Here is a 6,054-nt window from a genome sequence, read left to right as displayed (position 1 = left end):
AATAACAACAATAAAAGATTTTATTTTTCATTTAATAACACCCCATGTAATCAAATTTTAAAAAAAGCTATTCATAAATTTTGGTATATCATAGAAGACGACCCCCTCTTAAAAGAGGCTGCTATTAATAAACCTGTCATTACGTTCAGAAGAAATAGAACAGTAGGTGATCAATTAAAATCTACGAGAAATTATAGTACTAATAAATACAATAATTCATGGTTAACTTGTTCCCCTGGCAATAAACGTTGTTTGCATTGTTCCTTCTGCCCACAAAATGCCATGCTGGATACCGTTAAACTAGGAGGTAAAATATGGTCAGTGCGCCAATTAATTACTTGTAATTCTTCTTACTTAGTGTATATAATTTTTTGCCCATGTGGGTTTTACTATATTGATAAAACAATACACCCCCTATACGTACGGTTTCGAGAACATTGCAACTCTATACGCACCGGCCGTGGAGCCCCTAGGCTGATAAGCCACATAAGAGAGATACATAACAGCAATCTGTGACGGGGCGATTATCAGAGAACACACGGGGATGGAGCAACTTATAGAAAAGGAGGAGAATTTATTGAATCCAACTGTATGAAGCAGGTAATCCAATGCCAATAGAGTCCACCCATACGGATTTAGCAAGAGTCCACACCGTCTATCAGTCCTCAGGTCCCCATGGAGTTCTTCCTCTTCATCCCACCGGGTGCTGTGCTCACATCAGCTCCTCTTCTCTCCTCATAAATCTTCTGAGTTCTTGGGGCCCCAGGATCTGGCCACAGCTGCAGCTCCTGGCTTCTTCACTATCTCACAATCAACTCCCTTCTGTCTTCGAAGTTCTTTTTCTTCTGCCCAGTCTGTTGGGGGTGGGGGTCTGCATAACCTACAGCCCCCTGCTCCACACCTAGTGTCCTCTATAAATTCCCCAGTAGAAGGTGATAAGACTCCATGCTGCCCTGCCCCCTTCCTTCTCCTCCAGACTCCTTGTCTCTGGTTAGGAGTCCACAGCCAGGCACACTGTCACAACCTCTCCCCCCCCTTAAAATGTGTACGACCAAGTGACCTCCACAGGTCGCTTGTTGAGTACACAGGCAGATTAATAATTCTGTGGATGGGAGTAGTGTATGGCTGTGGGCCAGACTCTCGACAGAGGCCCGGGCTGCCCACATCTGTAATATCTGTCCTCTATTACTCTTCCTCTGTATCTGGGGATGGGGTCAAGGGCAGCTGAAAGTGCAGGGCGTGGCCCCCTCCGACTAGTTGGGCAACTGGCCTGCAGATGCCCCATCTGCCCACATCCATAGCATCTGCGCTTTATCATGTTACCTCCACATCTCCTTCTGGGATAGGGCTTATGGGTAGCCGTCTGCCTCTGGGCTGGACTCTGGGTCACTGCACCCAAGAAATGGCATTGTAGATTTCCCATATCATTTCCTAGGAGAACATCTGCGGGCAGACCACCCATCACCCCAATCGTGCATTGCTTGGCCCCAAAGCCATAGTCCAGCTCCACACGTGCCTTTGGTATAGTCCTTCTGATGCCTCCAGCCAGTTCAATATTTATCCCTGGTCCCGGCTGTATCGCCTCTGGTCGAACTACATGGGGTTCAGCTAGGGTGAGGAATGCTCCTGAGTCCCAAAAGCCAATGACTTCTTGACCATCCAGCGTAACCTTCTGTAGATGCCTGCTCTGGAGGTCAGAGGGATGTAAGGTGGTGGGCCAAACTCCATAGACCCCAATGGATGGGACAGTCCAGTCTGGTTCATTGGGACAGTCAAGTTGTGCGGGTGAGAGCCCTTCCTCCATTGAAGGGGCTTTCAAATAGTTTATCGTTTGAGTTGGTGTAGAGCGACCCCCTCTACGAAGAGTTGGGCAGCTTGATTGTAGATGCCCCGGCTGCCCACACTCATAACACTTGCGTTCAAATACTTTTCCTCCGTGACGCATTTGGGGAATGTTCAGGTTGGCTGGAGAACGGTACCCACCTGTGGGTAAGTGAAGCGAGGTTTGGTTTTGGAGTCCAGCAGTGGAGACTTTTGGATAGCATACGTGTGGTTGAGGGGAGCCCTGCTGACCCCCTCCCAATAGCTTCTTCCACTGGGGCTTTATGCTAAGAACCTCGTCAGCCAAAGCCGCTGCTTCTGTTAGAGTTGCTGGGTTCCTTTCTCGCACCCATTCTCGGATCTCGGCAGGGCATTTGGCAAAGAATTGTTCCTTTAGGATAGCTTGCAGTATTGTGTCCACAGTGTAGGCCCCCTCTCCCTCCAGCCACCGCCGGCATGCTTGGGTAATTTTATGAGCATACATTTTGAGGGAACTCTCCCCATTGCAGGACAAGGAACGAAACTGTACCCTGTAGTTCTCGGGGGTTACTGCATAATGCTCGAATATGGTTTGTTTAATCGTTTCATAGTCTCGGTTATATTGAGGGTCCATGGCTCGGTACGCCGCTGCAGCTCCCCCTTCCAGAAGCCCCACAAGATGACGGACCCACTCTGCGTCTGGGACTTCCATTAATTTACATTGGTGTTCAAAGTCCTGGAAGAATCCCTCAATGTCCTCCTCGCGGAATGGCTTAAAGTCTTTGCGGGACACTTGTGGGGATTCCCTCCTAGAGAATGTTGTGCTTATGGATTGCTCACGCTGCAGAGTTACCATGTCCCTTTCATGGGCTCTTCTAATGGCCGCCCTCTTATCATCTGCTGTCACATCTGCCCCAAGCAGGGCCAGTTCCTCCTCCACCCACACAAGCCTCCGATCTTTTGGGGTATTTACCTCTAGGGAGATCTCCTCTGTTTCTTCTCGAAGGCTCAGCTGCTCCAGGGCTTCAATCAGCTCCTGTTTGGAGAGTCCCTTGTAGCTGAGGCCCAGCTCCCGAGCCTTGCCTTGGAGAGTCATCATAGTCCAGTTGTGGTATCCTGAGACTGTGGCCCCACTTGTTGCTTGGTGGTTCTCCATCCCCTGGGCTCTTATCCCAGCGCTGCCAACCAGTTTGTGACGGGGCGATTATCAGAGAACACACGGGGATGGAGCAACTTATAGAAAAGGAGGAGAATTTATTGAATCCAACTGTATGAAGCAGGTAATCCAATGCCAATAGAGTCCACCCATACGGATTTAGCAAGAGTCCACACCGTCTATCAGTCCTCAGGTCCCCATGGAGTTCTTCCTCTTCATCCCACCGGGTGCTGTGCTCACATCAGCTCCTCTTCTCTCCTCATAAATCTTCTGAGTTCTTGGGGCCCCAGGATCTGGCCACAGCTGCAGCTCCTGGCTTCTTCACTATCTCACAATCAACTCCCTTCTGTCTTCGAAGTTCTTTTTCTTCTGCCCAGTCTGTTGGGGGTGGGGGTCTGCATAACCTACAGCCCCCTGCTCCACACCTAGTGTCCTCTATAAATTCCCCAGTAGAAGGTGATAAGACTCCATGCTGCCCTGCCCCCTTCCTTCTCCTCCAGACTCCTTGTCTCTGGTTAGGAGTCCACAGCCAGGCACACTGTCACACAATCCAAATGTGTTAAAATTTGCTGGATTGCAAATAGTTAATCCTTAGAAAGATGGGGGCGACCGGCATACATTATTATTACAACGAGAGTCTGCTTTAATTTCTTATTTCTCTGCCACAGGTCCTCTTGGTCTCAATGACCGCAATGAATTTCACTCTTTTCTCTAACTTTTGCATGAATTGTTTTTGTTTTTAACAAGGTTTTAATTCACCTGTGTGTTTTGTACCATGTGACCAGCCAGCCACCTGACCAACACGCCTACTAGTATGGAGGGTCAGTGTAGAACTGGCAGTGTTAGCCAGATGAAGTGTGACTAGCTCACACGAAATGATCGTCGCTACCTTGCACATGCCTGTGTGAACGTCCTCCCACCATCCCCCCCTCTGTGATGTCTTCTTGTACTATTATGTACCTACAATAAAGAAGAAAAGTTTTTCTGCAGACTGGTGAGTTGCCGCGGCTTCATTTTCTCTTTAGTACCTGTTCAGATTGTTTTGCTTTGCTTAGCCGCCACATGTGCAATACCCACTGCTGATTGCTCACACAGCTGACTATCTCTGAACTTTTTACTGGTGCAAAGCAAAGTAAGTGTCGACTGCCTGTTTTTCTTTTTTGTTCGTGTTTTTTTGTGTGTTTCTCCCTTTTAGTTTTTCACATATCGATATCCAGTGGATTACGTCAGATTGGATGCACTACGTCAGTGACCAGCGGTTGTTTTTTTTTTTTTTTTTAATAAAATGGTCAATGAGGGGTGTGGGGGTGTTTTTATTTGAATAAAAAAAAACTTCACTTGTGTCTTGTCTTTATTTCTTTACTTTATAGACTTGGTAGTGGAAGCCGTCTAATAGACAGAATCCATTACTAAGTCGGGACCTAGTGTTAGCCGGTATAAAATGGCTAACACTAATCCCCCCATTATTACCCCAGTACCCAATGCCAGGGGTACTGGGAAGAGCTGGGTGCCAGTGGTCCCGGAGCGTCAAATTGGCACTCCTGGACCGGGCGGCAGCAGGCTGGTAATATCTAGGCTGGGGAGGGCCTAAACCAATGGCTCTTCCCACCATGGTGTTACCAGGCTGCTGTTGCTTGGTTTTTAACCCGGCTGGTTATGAAAATAGGGGGAACCCTACTCGTTTTTTCCCCCCTATTCCCCCTATTTTCATAACCAGCCGGGTTAAAAACCAAACAACAGCAGCCTGGTAACACCAGGGTGGGAAGAGCCTGCTGCCGCCCCAGTCCAGGAGCGCCAATTTTGATGCTCCGGGACTACTGGCACCCGGCTCTTCCCAGTACCCCTGGTGGCATTGGGTACTGGGGTTATAATGGGGGATTAGTGTTAGCCATTTTATACCGGCTAACACTAGGCCCCAACTTAGTAATGGATTCTGTCTATTAGACGGCTTCCACTACTAAGTCTTTAAAGTAAAGAAATAAAGACAAGACACAAGTGAATTTTTTTTAATTCAAATAAAAACACCCCCACACCCCTCATTGACCACGGCACAATGAAGTCACTGTGCTGCGGACGGCTCATTAAATGTGCGCTCAGCTAATCAGCTGAGCGCAGATATGATTCAAAATGTTTCTTCTAATAATGTTATTGTGATAGCATAATTAGAAGAAACATTTGATGTTTTAATTAAAGTAAAGTATTAATTATGACAGAAAGCTCTATTACCGGGAATATGAATTCACGGCTTTAATAGAGCTTCCTGTAATAATTAATATTTAATTAATAAAACACATTTTCGTTGTAATAAAATTAGTTTCATTGTTCAATAATTTAATTTAAACGAATCCATCCTTGTGCAATTAAGTATACTGTAAAAAAATAAATATATAAATATACATTTATTTATATATATATATATAATTTTTTATTTTTTATTTTAACAGTATATTTAATTGCACAATGATGGATTAGTTTTAATTAAATTATTGAACAACGAAAGTGACTTTATTATAACGAAAATGTGTTTTATTAATTAAATATATTAACCATTAGAGGAGTCGGCATTATTGCAGAGGATCGCTAACCCGGTAATGCTGATTCCTGTAATACTGATTCCCTGCTTTCCCAGATGCATTCCAGAGGTGTTTTCTTCACTTTCTAAAGATGTCTTGGATGTCTTTGATTTTATTTGTTATTGTTATTTTAACCAGATTCGTTACAAACTTTTTGCAAAGTTCGTAACGAATCTGGTTCGTTACAGTTCGGTTCGCTTATCCCTATCTGAGCCCATGACTGTATCCATGTTTTCCAGGATTCCCTAAGGCGGCATCCACCTTCTGCAGCCGTGAGCAATCAAATGGTACACATTTTGATCCAGATAACGATACCAAACTAGAAATCTTTGACAGATCCATTTACAGGATGTCTTAGGGAGAGCAGCATAAGAGACAGTGCTGGGTAACAACAATCCTTTATAGTCTTTGGCAAATAACTTAGATGACTCCAATTTAAAAGCTGAGACTAAGAGTCATAAGAACTTGAGAGAGGTAAGAAAAATCTAAATATTCATAAACTGCTTAAAGTGATACTGCCATCCC

Source organism: Dendropsophus ebraccatus, chromosome 1, assembly GCF_027789765.1.
Source record: "Dendropsophus ebraccatus isolate aDenEbr1 chromosome 1, aDenEbr1.pat, whole genome shotgun sequence".
Taxonomy (NCBI): domain Eukaryota; kingdom Metazoa; phylum Chordata; class Amphibia; order Anura; family Hylidae; genus Dendropsophus; species Dendropsophus ebraccatus.
Note: the sequence above shows the minus strand (reverse complement) of the source record.